The 19773-nt window shown below is 43.4% G+C and overlaps 1 protein-coding gene across 1 annotated transcript in view; it reads left to right on the top strand.

Annotated features, from left to right (window-relative positions):
- Window positions 1–19773, top strand: part of LOC104032779 (polypyrimidine tract-binding protein 1-like) — a 213163-nt gene that overhangs the window by 138781 nt on the left and 54609 nt on the right. The window lies entirely within an intron of this gene.

Raw genomic sequence — 19773 nt, 5'->3', positions numbered from 1 at the left:
CAGGCAGCCTTCCTAAGGACTAACAGCTTCTGCCATGTACATGTAAGAATAGTTTAGAGTAACATATATTTCTGCGTTAATCCTTGATTAATCTTGGTTTCGCAACAACAACAAAAACCTGCTTCAGAGCGTAGAGATAACAAGAAAACTACAGGTACATCTCAAAATGTTATGAAAAAATCAAAATCCTGGATTTATCTGAACGTGGGTAGCAAAACATACATACTTCATTCTTTTTGGGTAGCAATTTTGGTATAGGCCAGTAGTTTGGGTTCCTTATGCCTTATCTGTTAAGCAGTGACATTAATAATTATTTTATTTTGTATGTTACTGGCAAGTACTCCCCAAAGATCTGAAAGCATATACTGGGGTTTTCCTCCATATTTGGAAATGGATTCTGTTACGCAAGCAAATTTTCTGAGAAGTTAGAATGACTTTTCTTGCTGGAAAGATACTTCACATGTTTGCGGAATAGTGAGGTTTTATAATATATCTGTTTACATAGTGTAAATTAGACCAAACGAAGAACAGGAGCTGTTTATAACACACAAATTCCAGATGTCTGTTCTTTCCAAGAAAGATTATTTTACCATAAGTAAAGTAATCCATTTAAATCTCGCCCAGATCCATTAGTTACTTATTTTTTGACTGGATACAGAGAATGTTACGCAAAGTCAGTTATTGTTAATTTTAGTTCAGGGTGTTATTTACTAATATCTCTTCAGCTACTTTGCAGGAAAAAGAAAATGCAGTCACTGGAAATGCAACATATATGTGCAGTTTGTCATTTATTTTAATAGGGGTGGTGTTTTATACAAGATCCAAATACCTGCCAAGGTTTGTTACTTCATTTCAAGATGGTGTATTTCTAATGTTGACTACTGCTGTTGTGGACATCTTCAACAGATATGCAGACGCGACTCCTAAACTAGTTGCTGAGCAATCAAAAATAAAAATTCCAATTGTTTCTGAGTATAATGAGACTTCTACTACTTAGTCTTCTCAGCTATGGCTCACACATAGATCCATGAATGATAATTTTGCAATCTTGAAGTTAAGATTCAAAATCCACATCAAACCTAGCCTAGCCACATTCATAGCTTTGCTCATGCCAGAATGTGATATTTGAATGCCTTGCTATAAAAAAGAGGATTTAAATGATTGTTTATGGAGATTTTACATGGAAAATAAATCGGTATCTACCAAACATGATTACCAGTATAGTGGTGTGTGTACAGTGTCTGACATTGTAGGAAAAGAAATGGCAAGAAACTTAAGCAGTAAGAATTAGAAATGCTAGTTAACTATTGTAGGAGTTTCTGCATGTCACAGTGAGTCTTGTGGTAATTAAAGTGTCTTCAAGGTGCAGAAAAGTCTTTCCACTTGAATAGGTAAAAATTCAAGCCTGTACTGCCCACATCTAGACTCAAATGGTAAGTAATCAGTTAGGAGCTCGTTATTTTCCAGTACTGTCATGGCAGGGTTGTGAATCTGTGGTGCATCATGCAATCCTCCTGATGTCATGAGTGTCTCGTGTGGTGTACTGTATAAATCGTCTAGAAAATTGCAAAAATACTGTTAGTGACGCTACAGAAAGCTTACAGGAAATGTAATCAACTAGGAAGGATGTAAAATCATTTTTGCCTCATACTATGCCTGTTTCTGTGAATGGACTATATATAGTAAATAAAACTGAAAATATAAACAACTTTGTCAGGCATTAATCCAGTTTGTGTAGGAAAAGCCAATTAAAATGAATAAATGTATGTGCTTTGGCTTGTGAATCCTTCAGGTAGCACACAATTCAAAAAAGTAAAAATTGAAAGCTGCTAGCAGCAGCTGTGCATAGTAGTCAATATTGACACTTTTATCTGAGGCATTTTATTGAAGTTTTAAAGGCTATATTCTGGTATTAGCCATGATACTTGTTATTGGCTAGTCCCATTTACTGCAAGTAAAGAGAGAGAGAGAGATGTGCTTTATTTAACAGTATTAGCAAGATAAGCTTATTTCTAAATGCCTTTTTCACAAGGTTTTAAAAAGTATATTAACTTGTGCTGATAAATGTAGTTATCAATTAAGTTATCAATTAAACAGAATATTTCCTTTTTTCAGTGCTATTTCCAGTGAAATACATATCCATGCTATATTTGTTGCATTTCTTTTTACTCTGGGCCTTTACTAATCAATTTTAAGGAGGATGTGGCCTTCAGTGTCTGAGGTATAATCTGTCTTCCAAGCAAGAATAAAATTGATAATGACTGCGGATACCAGTTTATTACTTCTTTCAGCAGAGCAGCTGAGGACCTGCAGCTCCCAACAGGAAGTTTGTCGATACCAGGTTACCTTCACTTAAAGCAAGCATTGGAAATGTTGGTATCTATTATTACTTCCCTTCATAATATTGCTAACACAGTTCTCCAGCTCCTTTTCTGTCAAATACTTCAAGGAGGGTGAGCAGTGCTCTGGCCTTACCACATCTGCCGTCTTCCTGTCATCCTTATTTACCACGTGTGCGATTTTTTTCTCTAGTACTTTAAATATTTTTTCCTTTTTTTCTAAGGCAGATGCTATCGCTTTCCTGCTATCACCTCTTCAACCCCCCCATGAACAGAACAGTATGTCCTAGCCCTTCAAACTTTTACATTGTCCTCAAGTTCTCCATACAGCTCTTCATCTGTGCTGTGGCTGCAACTCAAATAAACGGGTCTGGCCCCAGCGATTCAAGGAAATGCTGCTGTCGTATGTCGTGACACGTAGCTGAAGCCTGGGTTGTGTGATTTGGAGTCAGGGCTTCAAGGATGTTAACTGGCATGGTTGCGAAAAGCCGATCGCTTGGTTTCAGCATTTCTGATGTTGCTCGACTCGCAGCTCTTTTAAATGATAAAAATGTAGGTGGCAGAGTGACAACCAGCTCGAGCCTCGTGGTATCTTGAGGACTTCTGTGTGTGGTGAGTGGTGTTACGTGCAACGTGTGCCAGATGCGATGTGGCTATTAAAGCAGAGGAACCGCTCCTGTCCATTCTGAGCCTTCCTGTATTCCAGCTGAGAGCTGCATTTTGCACCTTGGTTTGATTGACTTGAGCTGAAATACTGGGTGCTATAAAACTTACTGTTGTTTTTCCAGATCCATGCTGTGTCTTTGTATGGTCTCTTTTATAAGAAATACATAATCTTTGGCCTGAACAAAGTCCTTTGCCATAAGGTAACCACAAGTGAAAAGGACTGGAAAATGCATAGCTTGAATTCCGTTCATTATATTGTCTCACTTTTCTTGTTCAGCAGTGACTTTATTTGTCTTTGTTTAATCTGCCCTTTCCTCATTTTCTGAATTGCCTTGGGAACAAATAATAGTTTTCCTTGAATTTACTTACTGGATAACCGAGTAGCCCTGGGTCTACAGATTGTAAAATGTATATATTAAAAGAGATGATTCAATTTAAATACTTATGTTGGCCATATGTTTAATGCACGATCTCAAATTTCTGGTGCAGATAGCTGCTTTTAATTGAGAATTATTTTTTCTATGTGATAAGTAATAACTTTTTAGTACGCCTGTCTGTTAAAACAGCCTAAAACAAAAGCAGAAAAGGGGAAAGCCTAAAAAGTTGAATTGAAAATTCAGTTCTGAGAAGACAAATAATGAGCACGTACCTATTCTAATGCTCGTCCTGGATCTCTCATAAAATATTCAAATGTCAAGTCAGTATCACTTGTCCATCATGGCTTTATTAAGCGCAGGAAGTTTCAAAATTATTAGCTTGTTATTTCATTAGTACAGAGTGTTGGGTGTTTACTCAAAAGTTGAATTTTTAAAATGAATGTTCTGACCCCTGTTATTACCCAGTACTTGTATTTAAACTCTCCACTGGATAAGACTGAGAGATGCAGCAAGAGACTCGTATCTTGTGATAGCACTGTATAAAGGCAGGCTTTCCCCAGCAAGGGGTCCAAAAATGTATCTCTTGGGTCTGTTTTCTTTGTTAATAAATGCACAGCATATCGTGCAACAGTGTTTTTTATGATGTACTGTGTCGTGAAATGGAATACTCTAGGATTGTGATGAAACTTGATACAGTATTACGAGTATTTCAAATCGGACCACAAGGTTATTTGGACAACTTCAGAAAACACACATTTCGTATCTATCTTAAAAAAGAAGAATGTAACCGCTGCCAGAGTTTAAAACTACAGCGGAGGCTTAGCATAGGCGAGCAGTTCCGGGTGTATTGCAGTTGTCACTCAACGCTACTGATAGTTCTTTCCAAATGGTATTTAAAAATTTGTTTTGTTTAAAAGCTGCGAGAGCAGAGAGTGCAAAACAGAATGTGGAAAATAAGAACACACCTTAAGAAAATCAGCCTTCCAGGACTCAGCCAAGCTAGCAAGCGCAGGAGTCTGTGGGCTGGCAGGCAGGTGCAGTGTCTCAGCCTGTGCCTGTCCGTGCGGGCTCTCCAGTGCCCTCCCCGCAGCGCTGGGCGGAACACAGGAGTGTCTGCGGGAAGCAGCGGGGCTGTGCTGGGGTTAGAGATCAGTCAGCAGAGCCGCGCTCGTGCTGGCCTCGCCTGACTGAAACCAGCTGGGTAATACTAGCCCAAGGGGAATGCTACATGGCTGCAGTGGCTGGTCTTGCTTCGCAGTGGCTTTAAAAAGTAGCTTTTTCAGGATTGGACACTGTACTGGAAGAATCGCTTTAAACAGTTTTCCCCAAGCATATATAAGGAAGAAAAAAAATCTTGATTAAAAAGAGGTATTTTAAAAACCCTCAGGTATGCATGATAGTTGTTAGTATGATAGTTATTATTAGTTATTATAATAGTTATTATAGGACAGCTATTTCTAAAACAGTAATAATAATATTCCTTTAAATTTCTAAACTAAAAGGATTTTTTTAAAAAATTGCTACAGGAGTTAAATGTCTCTAATAAGAAGGAAAAAAAAAAAACCCAAAAAACAACCCGAAACCAGTACAAACAACAGTGTTATTTCTAGCACCTTTTCTGTCCCTAGATACCAAAATATTTAATTTAGTTTGCCTTGCTTCTACCAGGAGTATCTAGAAGGGTTCACGAGGAAAACCAGTCTTCCCTTTTCCTTCCTTTTAGGTGGAATGTTCGAGTGGCTTCCTTAGTGGGAGGCATTCACTTTGGCAGGCTTCACAGTCTGTCAAGCTGTGGTGGACACTTCTTTTTTCAGGTGGGCATGTGAAATTGCTTGAGAGAGGAATGCGTGTTGGGTAAGAGCAGCATCCGACAGGCCTGCATGCCCGGAGCCTAAAAGGAGAAACAGAAACATTCCCTGATGTTCATACTGAGCCTGTGGAATTAGCTTAAATTCTGCTCTTAAAAAGTCCATTGTACGTGCATGGTGTCAATGGCATTGGAAATAATTCCTCTACCAGAATACTAATCTTTTTAGAAATCTGGTTGGCTTTGTTTTTCGTCAGCATAGCTTCCAATTCTCTGTTGTTTGCAATCATGGACATGTTTTTATTTTAATACCCACAGTACTATATGCAGTGGAAACAAGAGTTACGCTGCTCTGTAAGTAAGTTAACCTGCTCATAAGATCACAAAGTTTTCATTGTGCTGTACTACTAACAGGGGAAGAGTGTGGAGGAATAATGTGTGGTAACTTCCCCTCATTGTTCCTAGTCTTATCTTACACATTGGTCAGTGACAGAGAATCCCATTAAATAAGTTTTACATAGAAGCTGCTGGTACGCACTGAATTTCTCTAGCCCATTACAGAGATTCCTGGGTAATGAACACGAGAATTTTATGATTACTGAACTCTGTTTACAGAGATCACTGAAAACACTTCTTGTAGAACATCAGCATACTGTCTTCTACTTTAATGAAAGTGTAAAATAACTGATGTCAGTGAATGGGTTGGTTTAGCTAACAGAAAGGTTAAAGATTAATAATTCACAGTGTAACTGGCTGTTCCAGAACAGGGTTACAAAGCCGATGGCTGTAAAAGCACATTAAAAATTTCTATCACTGAATGGCGTGCAGGTCAGCAGGGGGGCAACCAAAGAAACGAATCCATAAGCATCAGACTTTTAACTGTGGATTTTAGGAAACTATGAAAGAAGCCTCGGGTACTCACAGATTGCCACGCTGGACTTGGTCCTGCCACAGCCTTGTATCTTGCTGCTCCCAGCAGGTAGTGGGATCTCACTCCCATCAAGCGTTCAGAGGGGTCAGTAGGGAATGAACTCTATGGTCACATCCAGAAGGACAATCAAGGAAAGGTTTTTCTACCAGCTTAATAGTTTGTGTAAATTACTGAAGAGATGTGAATGTGTGTATCGCTCTGGTGAGGTTCAGTGCATCTCTGACAGACGGGCAGGCTAACATGATGCCAGCAAAGAAGAGGCAGTAGCCAAGAGGTTCTGTGTCCCTACCAGTGTGGAGCTAACCTGAGTATGAGCAGCAGGAGTCACATAAGTTTCAAGGTCCACTCAGACCAATTTATTGTGCTTCCAGATAAATTAATTTTCATTCTTAATACTTGGTCAGATATTTCTGTAGTTCACTGCAGTGCATGCAGAGGCTGGGTAAAAAAGTTGCAGTGAATAAACGCACTGCTGAAATTATGCTGCCTGCTCCAGTGACTAGTAATTCCTGACATTCAGCATACACTGCGCTGGACTCTGCCTAATAGCTCCAAATCTTCATGACAGTGGGGCTCTGGACAGATGGAACCAAGGACACAGCATCTATGCAGTTGCCTGAACAACCAAATTTGTAATCACCTCAAAGAATGAAATCAGGTTTGTGTGGCATGACCTGTTTTATGTAACACCATCTTGACAGGCGTTAATTATGTTCTCATCTGTTAATTCTTGATTGCTCAAATCCTGTATCAACTTTCTGTTACTTTACCTGATTTATCAGGGATAGATATCAGGCTAGCTGGCTGAGAGTTACCTGGGTCAACATTCTCTCTTTAAATACTGGCATAATACCAGCACTTTTCTTAACGTTTTGAAATTTCCTCAGTATTCCAAGACTTGTTGAAATTAGCATTAGCTAGCTAATGATGTTGATTTGAAAATATTTATTCCTTATACAATTTATGTAATAATTTTTGTTGCAAATATGGTTGTTCAGCCACTACCTTTTCAAATGCACATGTATTTACTGGACTTTGCACTTACTCTGCATCAACAGTTTGTCTTCATCTGGTAATGTCCCTTGACATTACTGTTGGCCTCTGTCCTGACAGAAGTCTGTTTCCTAGTTTCCAGCTTCCCGTGTGAGTTTTCTACATTTTATCACTTCTAACTGTGATTGTTGTTTGTTTTCCTTTTTTTTTATTGCTATAGTTTTTATTGTTGCATTCTCTTTTTCATCCTCGCTATGACAGACTTTCAAGCATTGTTATTTTTTTCTTTTCTGTTGATGTTTGCAGACATTTCCCTAAATCCTCTTAAAGCAAATTCTTAATCCTTTTTTAATCTGAATCCTGCCCCCCCACACCCCCCAGTTACACCTGTTTTTCTCAAATCAGAGAAATTATCACTTTGAGGCAGCAAAGGATATATGCCTTCACACTCTGATCTGTCCTCTGCCTATATTCTTATAGGATATGTTGAGGACACTTTAAACCTGGGTGTGGGTGTCTTCCTGTCAGAGCCAGTGTATACAAATATAGCTCCAATTGCCTAAACCTGTACTTGTAAATAGCTGTGAAATCTTCAGAGAAAAGAACCAGCTGTACCTACTTCAGCTAGGCATGCAAGGGTCAATGCGATATTCTTGCTTTAGGAATGCCATTTTTTATTCTTATTTTGGACACTTTTTGTCCTCTCCAGGATTTAGTTTTAGGAATTGTTTCCTTTTCCTTTCGGGATCATTGTCTCCTTTGAAATACTCTTAAGATTTTCCAAGAATGAAACATTCTTTTCTGTGATTAAAGTTTTAAACAACCAAACCCATACATATATATGTAATGTGTATGTGTATATATAATGTGTGTGTGCATGTATATATGTATATACACACATTAAGTACATTGGGTGTATGTATGTGTATAATCATAGAACCTGTATGTTTAACTGCATTTAAAATACGTCAGAAAAATATAGAGTTAAATAACATACTGGAGTAGTAGCAAAGTAACAGTGTTATACTTCTGTTGCTAAGTGTAGATGGACAGATGTTACTGAGAGTACAATTCATGGGGTCCCCAGCTCTGCCAGCAAACCTGCTCCAGCCTGGGCTCCTCTCTCTCCATGGCTCCTGCCAGGAGCCTGCTCCATCGTGGGCTTCCCCCGGGGTCCCAGCCTCCTTGGGGCACATCCCCCTGCTCCGGCGTGGGCTCCTTCCTGGCTGCAGGTGGGTATGTGCTGCACCGTGGGCCTCCATGGGTGCAGGGCACAGCTGCCTCCCCATGGGCTGTACCAGGGCTACAGGGGAATCTCTGCTCCAAACCTGGAGCGCCTCCTGCACTGGCCTTGGGGGCTGCAGAGTCACTCCTCTCACGTATCCTCACTCCGGCTGCAGTTTGTGTCCCGTTGTTTGGGTTTTTCCCCCCCTTCTTAAACATGTTATCCCAGAGGTGCTACCACCGTCGCCGATGGGCTCGGCCCTGGCCAGCAGCAGATCCGTCTTGGAGCCGGCTGGCATTACCTCTATCAGACGTGGGGGAAGCTTCCAGCAGCTTCTCACAGAAGCCACCCCTGTAGCCCCCCTGCCCCCAAAACCTTGCCACACAAAGCCAATACAAGGACTGAGTCCCACCAGACACTTGGAGGAGCAAGTGACCTTTCAGTCAGGTGTGTATGCAAGGGATTTGTAGGATCAAACACTACTGAACATCCAGAAGCTGCAGAATAGAACACATGAAGGGTTTTATTTTCACATATAGACATGTACTGAGGTCATCTACTACCTCAGATAAATCACACGAAATTCTCAGCACTCTAACAAATATTTCTGGAACAGGTTTTGTTAGTTTTATTAAAATTTTCATGCAAATGTCTGTAACAACTGGCATTTTTAATAGAAATCTAGAAAAAGACACATAGCAGTGGTAGAGAACCTTAAGGAATAAAGATTTTGTCTTGAATATGCATATTTCTGCAGGAAAACTAGACCTTAAATACCTTCAAATACATGTAAAAGGGGTTGACTAGCCTTTATGTGGCTTATTTAAGCTCAATATCATTGAAGATCATTTCAGTGCCAGGCCTTGACACACACTTTAACACTTCATACAGAACTTTAGCAATAAGATTATTTAGGAATTTAATCAGCTTGAGTGCGGAAGAGGATATATTGGCTGAACACATGAGTTAGCAAGTTACAGTTGGGGACAAACAGCTGGGTTCGAATTTGTGATGTACATTTTTCAGCAGAGTTGTGTGTATACTGTCTGCCGCATCCAGTAGCGTGGCCAGCAGTTATTTGCTCTTATCCGAGCTGGATAGGATATGAATTGCACAAAGCAGTTTGTCTGGAAATCACAGCAGTTTGCCTGGAAAGGAGGATCCCCTACCTTCTTGCCAGCAAGCAGAAGGAGGGGATCCAAGAGATGGGGGGGAATGGAGACAAGTCCCTGCCGGGGGAGGCAGGCGAATCCCTTCCCGGCCTCCCTCCCCTTCCCAGCTGCCCCTACACAACAGACATGGGGCTCTGGGAGTTGAGGGCCAGGCAAGCGGGGAGGGAGGTGAAGGCGAAGAACCCCTAAATACACTAAATCCATTTGTGTAGATAAGGCTGTCTGTCTTTTGTTGCGGATTTTAACAAATCTTGTCAGTGTTTGTTCTACTGATAACTGAGGGGGTTTTTTGGGGGTGGGAGAAGAGTTGGTGAGTATGTGTAGCTTTAATTGGTGTTTCACTAAATGATCGTAATGTTCACTTCCTGGAAAACTATCACATATACATCATGTGCATGCATTATGTTTTCTTGCAAAGATGGAGGCATCCTACAAATGCTCACTTGAAGCTGAACCGTGTGAGAATAGTGTTGGCCTTCAAGCATTGTGCTGTTAAAACCATTGTTTTTCAGCGTAGATGGGAGTATTTGAGGGTTTCAGAGTTTGCTTAAAGGGTTTTCTAAGGCTACCTGACACTTCACTGGTCTAGAGAAAATGCTAACATTTACAAGTTTCATGACTTGCAAGCTCTTGTGAAAGTTCTGCTGCGCCATGTCTCTTTTTTGTTTGTGCTTGTGTGCGGCTGTAAAAGAGACCAGCACTTAGACAATAGCAAACTTGAAACTGTTAAATTTTAATTTGAGCATTTGGGGAGTTTATTACCCCTCAAGGAGCTTTGGTTTGGATGGTAGCTTCCCAGCCCACCCCCCTTCTTTCATGATATTAACCATTAGAACAACTGTTTTTTAAAACACAATGACAATACCAAAGACACTGCATGGTCATGTATAATCCTGTTCACAGTATCAAAACATAGGACAATTATAGATGGGTTTTTTAATGAGCTTGCTGTAGCAGCAGTTTGTGTCTTTGAGAAGGAGGCGGCTTTTTAAGAGTTTGGTTTCATTCTGAATAAGCAGGTAATCTCAATTTCCATTTTATTGCAAGGCTAAGGAAACAGTTGTATTATCAATAGTCAAGTCATCAAACCAGTTAAAGCTTAATATATCACAGTCACCAAGTAGGAAATTAACTCAGAACCCATCAGAATGTTATCAAACAAGGATAACATTTGGTTTCTTGTGCAAGTATTATTTAATTAATTCTTTGATGGGGGGGATGTATTTTTGTTTGGGCAAAATTTTATGGAGCAATTTAAGTTTCACAAATAGACATTTTATTCAAGCTGTTGTTGTGGAAAGTGTTTAGTACCTGCTGTTTATTTAGGCGCTTATGCGCTAAGCGTTGGGATTTTAACGTAAGGAGTAGTATTTTGAGTTGCTCTTATGTGTTCTGAAATGCCTAACAATAAGCAGTTGCACAGTTTTAGAAAAGTCCAGTGTATGCCTGCAATGTCCATAGATAGGACAATATCCATAGATAGGAAATTTGAGTGCAGAAGGCCTTCTTTCTCTAAAGATCAGAAGTGGAGACTCCTAATGAAAGCATCCTAGTGGATCTGAATGAATAGAAGTGATGTCCTGAAGAAGAGTTAAAGCCCTTAGGGTATATGTGGAGGGATGGCAGGAGTTTCCTAATATATGTCTGTTTGTCAGTGCAAAAGAAATGTGTTAGCAAGGGGACAAGGGACTGGAATGAGGGAGACTGTGTCTTCCATTGATAGTGCCCACTCCTGTTGGTTCGGGTGCATGTGAAACTGGCCTTAGCTGAAGGTGGAGCGAGACATTTCCCCTGCTTGAGTGTGAAGTAGCAAATGTGATCAGTTAGAAACTGTGTGCTGCTTGTAGATTGTTGCTAGGCATTTAAAACCATTCTGACTTACACAGAAGAAACTTTCAAAGTGAATGATAAAACTTAAGTAACACAAGTAGTAAGGAAGCTGACTAGAAACTTGTGAGCCTGTAGGTTGTGGATGAAGATGTGTTACTGACCCTTGTTTTCTTCATTGCTTGTTCTCTGCCTCAGTGCTGGGTAGAGGAGATGGGGAGAAGCACACAGCAATATGTCAACAATGACAAAGCTTCCCTCCCCTTCCCAGCTGCCCCTACATAACAGACATGGGGCTCTGGGGGTTGAGGGCCAGGCAAGCGGGGAGGGAGGTGAAGGCGAAGGTCCAGCCAGGGGGTTGCCGAGGGCCAATCAGTCACCCCACGGATTACGACTGCCCCTGTTAAGAAAAAAAGGAGGGTAATTGTGGTGGGTGATTCCCTCCTGCGGGGAACTGAGGGCCCGATGTGCCACCCGGACCCATCCCACAGGGAAGTCTGCTGCCTCCCTGGGGCCCGGGTTAGGGACGTTACTAGGAAACTGCCTGACCTCGTGAGGCCCTCTGATTATTACCCGTTGCTGGTTGTACAGGTGGGCAGTGATGAGATTACACATAGAAGTCCTAAAGCAATGAAGAGGGACTTCAGGGCACTGGGGCGATTAGTCGCAGGATTGGGAGTGCCGGTAGTGTTTTCCTCAATCCCATCAGTGGCAGTTAAGAGTGCTGAAAGGACTGGGAAAACTCACCTGATTAACAGGTGGCTCAGAGGCTGGTGCCATCGGTGGAATTTTGGGTTTTTCGATCATGGGGAGGTTTACATGGCACCGGGCCTGCTGGCAGCTGATGGAGATTGGCTGTCTCCAAAGGGGAAAAGGATTCTCGCCCATGAGTTGGCAGGACTCATTGAGAGGGCTTTAAACTAGGTTTGAAGGGGGAAGGGGAAGGGGATATAAACAGGCCCGCTAGTGAGGAGCTCAGGGGCGGCATGGCAACGTTGGGGGTGAAATCGATAGCCCGGATCAAGTGCATCTACACCAATGCACGTAGCACGGGCAACAAACAGGAGGAGCTGGAAGCCCTTGTGCAGCAGGATGGCTATGACATAGTCACCACCACAGAAAGGTGGTGGGATGACTCTCATGACTGGAGTGCTGCACTGGATGGCTATAAGCTCTTCAGAAGGGATAGGCAAGGAAGGAGAGGTGGTGGCGTGGCTCTGTATGTTAGGGAGTGTTTTGACTGTATAGAGCTTGACAGTGTGATGACAAGGTCGAGTGCTTATGGGTAGGGATGAGGGGGAAGGCCAGCAAGGCGGATGTCCTGTTGGGAGTCTGCTATAGACCGCGCAACCAGGATGTAGAGGTAGATGAAGCGTTCTATAAGCGGCTGGCAGAAATCTCGCAATTGCTAGCCCTTGTTCTCACGGGGGACTTCAACTTGCAGGACATGTGCTGGAAATACAACACAGCAGAGAGGCAACAGTCTCGGAAGTGCCTCGAATGTGTGGAGGATAACTCTGTGATGCAGCTGGTAAGCGAGCCTACCAGGGGAGGTGCCTCGCTTGACCTGCTGTTTACTAACAGAGAAGGGCTTGTGGGAGATGTCATGATGGGAGGCCGTCTTGGGCTTAGCGACCATGATATGATAGAGTTCTCAATTCTGGGCGATGCCAAGCAGAGGGGCAGCAAAACTGTTACCATGGACTTGCGGAGGGCAGACTTTGGCCTGTTCAGGACCCTGGTTGGGAAAGTCCCTTGGGAGGCAGTCCTGAAAGGCAAAGGGGTCCAGGAAGGCTGGGCCTTCTTCAAGAAGGAAGTCTTAAGGGCACAGGAGCGGGCTGTCCCCGCGTGCCGTAAGACCAACCGGCGGGGAAAACGACCGGCCTGGCTGAATAGGGAGCTTTTGCTGGGACTAAGGGAAAAAAGGAGAGTCTACCGCCTTTGGAAGAAGGGGCGGGCAACTCAGGAGGAGTACAGGGATCTTGTTAGGTCCTGCAGGGAGGAAACTAGAAAGGCAAAAGTCCAGCTGGAACTCAATCTGGCCAATGCTGTAAAAGATAATAACAAATGCTTTTATAAGTACACCAGCAATAAAAGGAGAGCCAAGGAGGATCTCCATCCTTTGCTGGATGTGGGGGGGAACATTGTCCCCAAGGACAAGGAAAAGGCTGAGGTACTTAACGCCTTCCTTGCCTCTGTGTTTAACAGCCAGACCAGTCATCCCCAGGGTACTCAGGCCCCTGAGCTAGAGGACAGGGATGGGGACCAGAATGGAGCCCTCATAGTCCAGGAGGAAGCAGTTAATGACCTGCTATGCCATCTGGATATCTCACAAGCCTATGGGGCCAGATGGGATCCACCTGAGAGTACTGAGGGAGCTGGCAGAGGAGCTTGCCAAGCCACTTTCCATCATCTATCAGCAGTCCTGGTTAACAGGGGAGGTCCCTGATGACTGGAGGCTTGCCAATGTGATGCCCATCTACAAGAAAGGCCGCAAGGAGGACCTGGGGAACTACAGGCCTGTCAGCCTGACCTCAGTGCCGGGAAAGATTATGGAGAGGTTCATCTTGAGTGAACTCAACAGGCAAGTGCAGGTCAACCAGGGGATCAGGCCCAGCCAGCATGGGTTCATGAAAGGCAGGTGCTGCTTGACCAAGCTGATCTCCTTTGATGACCTGGTGACCCACCTGGTAGATGATGGAAAGGCTGTGGATGTCATTTCCCTGGACTTGAGCAAAGCCTTTGGCACAGTCTCCCACAATATTCTCCTTGGGAAGCTGGCAGCTCATGGCTTGGACGGGCGTAGTCTTCGCTGGGTAAAAAACTGGTTGGGTGGCCGAGCCCAGAGAGTAGTGGTGAATGGAGTTAAGTCCAGTTGGCAGCTGGTCACGAGCAGTGTTCCCCAGGGCTCTGTTTTGGGGCCAGCCTTGTTTAATATCTTTATCGATGATCTGGATGAGGGGGTTGAGGGCACCCTCAGTAAGTTTGCAGATGACACCAAGTTGGGTGGGAGTGTCGATCTGCTGGAGGGTAGGATGGCCCTGCAGAGGGACCTGGACAGGCTGGACCGATGGGCCGAGGCCAGCTGTATGAGGTTTAACAAGGCCGAGTACCAGGTCCTGCACTTGGGTCACAAGAACCCCATGCAACGCTACAGGCTTGGGGAACAGTGGCTGGAAAGCTGCCTGGCTGAAAAGGACCTGGGGGTGTTGGTCGACAGGTGGCTGAACATGAGCCAGCAGTGTGCCCAGGTGGCCAAGAAGGCCAACAGCATCCTGGCCTGGATCAGGAATAGTGTGGCCAGCAGGAGCAGGGAGGTGATTGTGCCCCTGTACTCGGCGCTGGTGAGGCCGCACCTGGAATCCTGTGTCCAGTTTTGGGCCCCTCAATCCAAGAAAGACCTTGAGGTGCTGGAGCATGTTCAGAGAAGGGCAACGAAGCTGGTGAAGGGTCTGGAGCACAGGCCTTATGAGGAGCGTCTGAGGGAACTGGGGGTGTTTATCCTAGAGAAGAGGAGGCTGAGGGGAGACCTTATCGCTCTCTACAGCTACCTGAAAGGAGGTTGTAGTGAGGTGGCTGTTGGTCTCTTCTCCCATGGAGTTAGTGATAGGACGAGAGGAAATGGGCTCAAGCTGCGCCAGGGGAGGTTTAGGTTGGAAATTAGGAAAAATTTCTTTACGGAAAGGGTGGTCAAGAATTGGAACAGGCTGCCCAGAGAGGTGGTGGAGTCCCCATCCCTGGAAGTGTTCAAAAAACGGGTAGATGTGGCACTTGGGGACATGGTTCAGTCTAGTCTACCCTTGATTGGTTTACTGTGGACTTGGTAGTGTAGGTTAATGGTTGGACTGGATGCTCTTAAAGGTCTTTTCCAACCTAAACGATTCTATCATTCTATGATTCTATGAAATGCTCTTTGTATTGTGAAAGCCCATAGGGATCACACCATTCCAGTCCCTTCTCTTGTAACGAACAAAGGAACTTAAACTGCCCCCCAAAAAATACATATTTCAGAATCTTTTTTCTCAGGTTTGCGTACATATTGTGGCACTTCCCAACCCAATGTTCTGCATGTTTAAAACAGGAAAACGTGCAGCAAAGAAGTCCTGGAGGGCTGATGGAGAAGACCTGACTCCCAACCCCGGCAAACTTCTACAGCTTGGTAATGACCTGAGGAAGCTGAATACGGTGATCAGGAACCAGACGCCAGTCAGGGAACTGCCCGTAACTGCTCGACCGAGGGCAAGGAAAGAAAAGAACAAGCTGGCTTCCAGGTATATATTAGATAACGCTGCGTGGATGAGGAAATTTGGATTACTGCAGCTGGACAGCTAAGAGCTAACTCATTTTTGCCTCTAGATCCTGCTTCTGCAATGGGCTAATGAACAGTTTATCCAAAAGCAGGGCAGCTGGCACTTGGGAGGTGTCATTTGGCCTGCTCCCTAGATAACAGCGTATTTCCACTGGAAGCCGGCTGGCTTAGCTGCAGGGCAAGTGATTGATACAGGAACAAAATCCGTCAGTGTGAAATGTAAGCCAATGCAGGTAGCAGAGCGCTTTCAGCGAAGGCGAGCGAGTAGATACTTGTACGCTGCAGCGCTGGGAGCATTGCTGGAGAAGCTCGTGTGGCAAACAAACAGATGCTCTTAGTACTCGAATCTTTGTTGGTGTTCTGATTCTTCCCCTCTTCTTACTACAGGGCTTGGAGACTAAGAAGGGAAGCCCGGTATGAAGGCAATAAAGTAAAACTCTGGGGTCTCAGCACGGAATATGGTAAATACAGCTCTTCACATCTGAATTTTCTTTTGTCCAGACACATCTGTGTTTTGCACCATCACGGAACCTGGGTCAGACCTGGCAGTTTAGAGAGCAAACGGGGTTGGGACAAAGCCAACAATTTTGTTGGTACAAAGCCAGTCCACTCCATGAAGTGTACGGAAATTGGGTTACCTGTAGTGCGGAGCTACTTTACAGGTGTAAATGATGTAAATGCATGCATGTGATGTAAACATTTTTGAAAATATGCTTACAGATGTAAACTATTTCATCTTAATTTTCCAGTAAGTGTGATGTTACACCTTTGATGCTTACAGATAACGGTGTGGGCAACCGTGCATCTCTCTCGCTCCGGGGGGAATGTGCTGTACATCTCATCCAGGTTTTTTTCTTTGCAGATAATTTACTGTTTGTGATCAACTCCATTAAACAAGAAATAGTTAATCAAGTGCAGGTACCTAAAGGTGACAGAGGAGTCAGCATGGAACAAAAGTTGAACGTACTTATTAAAGACACTCTGGGTAAGCAGGAAACTTCATGTCTTTGCACGTATGTGAAGAGCCATATACCCTGTGATATGTGAGACTGCAAACAATTCCTGGAATAGAGAAAAGAGAGAAGCCCCTCCTACCTTCAGGTGTCTGTGCCTTTCGGCTGGCCACTAACCAAAGCGTTCGTTGGCATTGTATGACATAAAGGAACGTGCAGATCCGTGCAGTGAACAGTAACCTTGCAGCACGGTTTCTTACCCTCCCGTTTTAGGAGTCCCTGTGGCTGGGCAGATGTCAGCGTTTGTGAATCGAGTGTTAGAGAAGGCTGCAGAAGGAGACCCCACCGGCGGCCTCGCAGGGCTGTGAATACCAGCGTCGACAGTTTAAGAGACGACTTCAGCCGTTCTCATGGCTCAGGTTCTACCCGGGTTGTCCGGTCCTTCACTGTCACTCGCGCTCTGCTCTGCGTGCCAACGCGGTGTTACGTCAGCGCTGACCATGAGGTTCCCTTGGTTTGAAATAACCATGGAGTAAAACAAACCAAAGCATGGCATTGAACGCTTAGGAGCATTTGCGGAGCATAAACTGGATAGTTTCAAAGCTGCTTTAAGCTTAAAGACAGAGATGAGTATTATTTTAAAAATGAAGTTATCTAGCACCAGAATATATTACTTTTGTTTTAGAAGCAAGACCATGATTTTGCTAGTAAAAATGTTTAGCCTATGCCAGACATTGTGACAGGTTTATGCTCCAAGTAAAATAAGAGGAAGCGGGGTTTTTTTTGGTAGAGCTGTCAATCTAGGGAGTTTTTTGGGCTGTTTGGTTTTTTGTTTTGTTTTGTTTTGTTTTTTTTAATAATTGAATTTCCTTTCGGTCTTCTTCAAAAAACCAGTCAGCTTTCTTTGCAACCATTAACTTGTACATAGCACACGTGGCATTAGAGCCAGTGTGCCACGTAAGACTTGAATTTTCTGAGCTTAATATAGTATTAAAATATCTGTGCAAGCAAGAGAAAAAAAGTCTATTCTTTGTGCCTTGTGTTTTGGGGGGAGAGCTATCAGCGTAAGCTGGCAAACTTTCGTATGAAGAAAACCCTGAGGGGAAAACCCAAGATGTCTAGATGGTAACATTATAGGTTTTAACGTATTTGTTCCAGCTCTTACAATTTTTCAGTGTCTATAGGAATATGTAGCTATATGCCACAGAGTCTATGCACTATATAAAAGAGGGCTCTAGAAAACTCCATTTCAGTCCTTTGGCCGGCAGAAAACAAATCCTCACACATTGTCACGAATGCAGGTCTGTGAATCCTGCTGATTATGTTGATTCACTATGAATGAGTGACTTTACACAGTTTGTTTTAGTAACAGTTAGAATTTACTTGTAGCAAATTGCAGAATTTGATTATAATATTTTCAATAGCACTCAATCATCAATGATTAATAAAGTGATTAGACAAAATTGATCAAAACAGTGACTTAGTTACAGATTCAAAGATGGCAAGGTTCACTCTGTTACTACATAGAAGCACATAAAAGAGAATTAAATCACAATGAGTTAAAATGATTCATAAAGGATTGTGTATATATGGAATAAAGGCAAGGGGGGGGCCCTCCCATTGAGTCACGAGGTTCAGACTAGACCCCCTTGCTTTCTAAACTCCTTCTCAGAGAGGAGCCTAGGTGCGGCTAGGTCTAGTCCTAGTCTCAGACTTGGTCAACGGTTTATATGGATAATGAGAATGTAGATACATGCATATAGGTATATCTAGTACATAGGAAAAATATAGAAAGGAAATTGGATTCTATGAGAGAGAAAGAGAAACTGTATGTAGGGGATACGGAAACCCTGCCGTTGAGTCACGAGGTTCAGTATGGACCCCCTTGCTTTCTAAACTGCTTCTCAGAGAGGAGCCTAGCTGCGGCTGGGCCCACTCTTAGTCTCAGACTTGGTCAACCGTTTAGGAGAGTAATGCTATAAGAATAATACAGCAATATAAAACTCCTTTTAAAATTAAATTATACATCTACAAAACTACTTAAATTGATTCATGCATATACATTTACAACTATAAATGCATATATGAAAATAGTATACCTGTTAAAAATTCCCCTCGAGTTTAGTGAAATACTCACGTCTAATGCCTTGGCATTTCTCAACGGGCGAGAGCAGAGCCTCGAGGAGTGAAGAATATCAGCAGCCCGGGCTCTGTTGTCGATCTCCAGCAATGGAGTTCTGGTGGCAGCAGACTTTCGGAGTCTGCTAGTTTTCGCTGACTCTGAGAGACATTTTGATCAGAGGGAGATGCTGGTGCAGCCTGCGGCAGTCCAGGAGAGCTCAAAGGGCCTCACTTAGGTCTGCCATTTATAGGATTGTGAGATGATTGACTCGAATCACTGGTAAATTTCCATCCGAGCCACAGTTCGGGTCAGCTTGTTGTTGGAATTCCAGCAGCGATGATACCACCCTGTTTCGAGGCTGTCTGGGGTAGCTGTTTGTTCTCGTTCCCCTTGTTAGCCATAATATGAAGATCTTGATATGGACAGGGCTGCTCTCTGCTCCAGCCATGTAGGAGTTTCTGGTACAATTAAGGGGCGCTTAACTGACCAACTCGCTACACAAAAGCTGCGGCCTGCGAATTCCTGAGATTGTAAAGCAGACGAAGTAAAGGGGAAAACAGAACAGAAAAACCGGGGGGGGTGGGTGTGTGTGGGGGGGTGTGTGTGTGTGTGTGAATGTACCACCACACACATAATGCGATGGTTTCTTTTTGTACCAAAGACAAATGCAGCTGATCTGGCGACCTGCCGGGCTGAGTCAAGTTTTGCACAGCTGCTATGATACTGTACGGAATGTGAAAACAAATGAAAAAAGAATGAAAAATTAAAGGTCAGGGTTAGGGATCTTACTGAACTGTGAATTTTTGTGTTTGGGTCCAGTTATCTACAGAAGGAGCATTCATACGTAACCATATTATTTTGCTGTTCTTGTCGTTTGCTTCCACGGTAGATAAGTTGGTGGCCGTCTCGGAGTCTTTAAAAAACCTTTTTTTTTTCTGCACTTATGGTAGGAGATTTTAATATATTTGGATTTTAGTAAGCGATTGGTAAAATAGTTTTCAACTCTGAGAGTTTAAAAAAAAAATATTTAGTTTGTTGTGGTATACTTCCAC

The sequence above is a fragment of the Pelecanus crispus genome, chromosome 28 (genome assembly GCF_030463565.1).
Source record: "Pelecanus crispus isolate bPelCri1 chromosome 28, bPelCri1.pri, whole genome shotgun sequence".
Classification (NCBI taxonomy): domain Eukaryota; kingdom Metazoa; phylum Chordata; class Aves; order Pelecaniformes; family Pelecanidae; genus Pelecanus; species Pelecanus crispus.
This window is presented reverse-complemented; position numbering and strand designations above follow the sequence as displayed.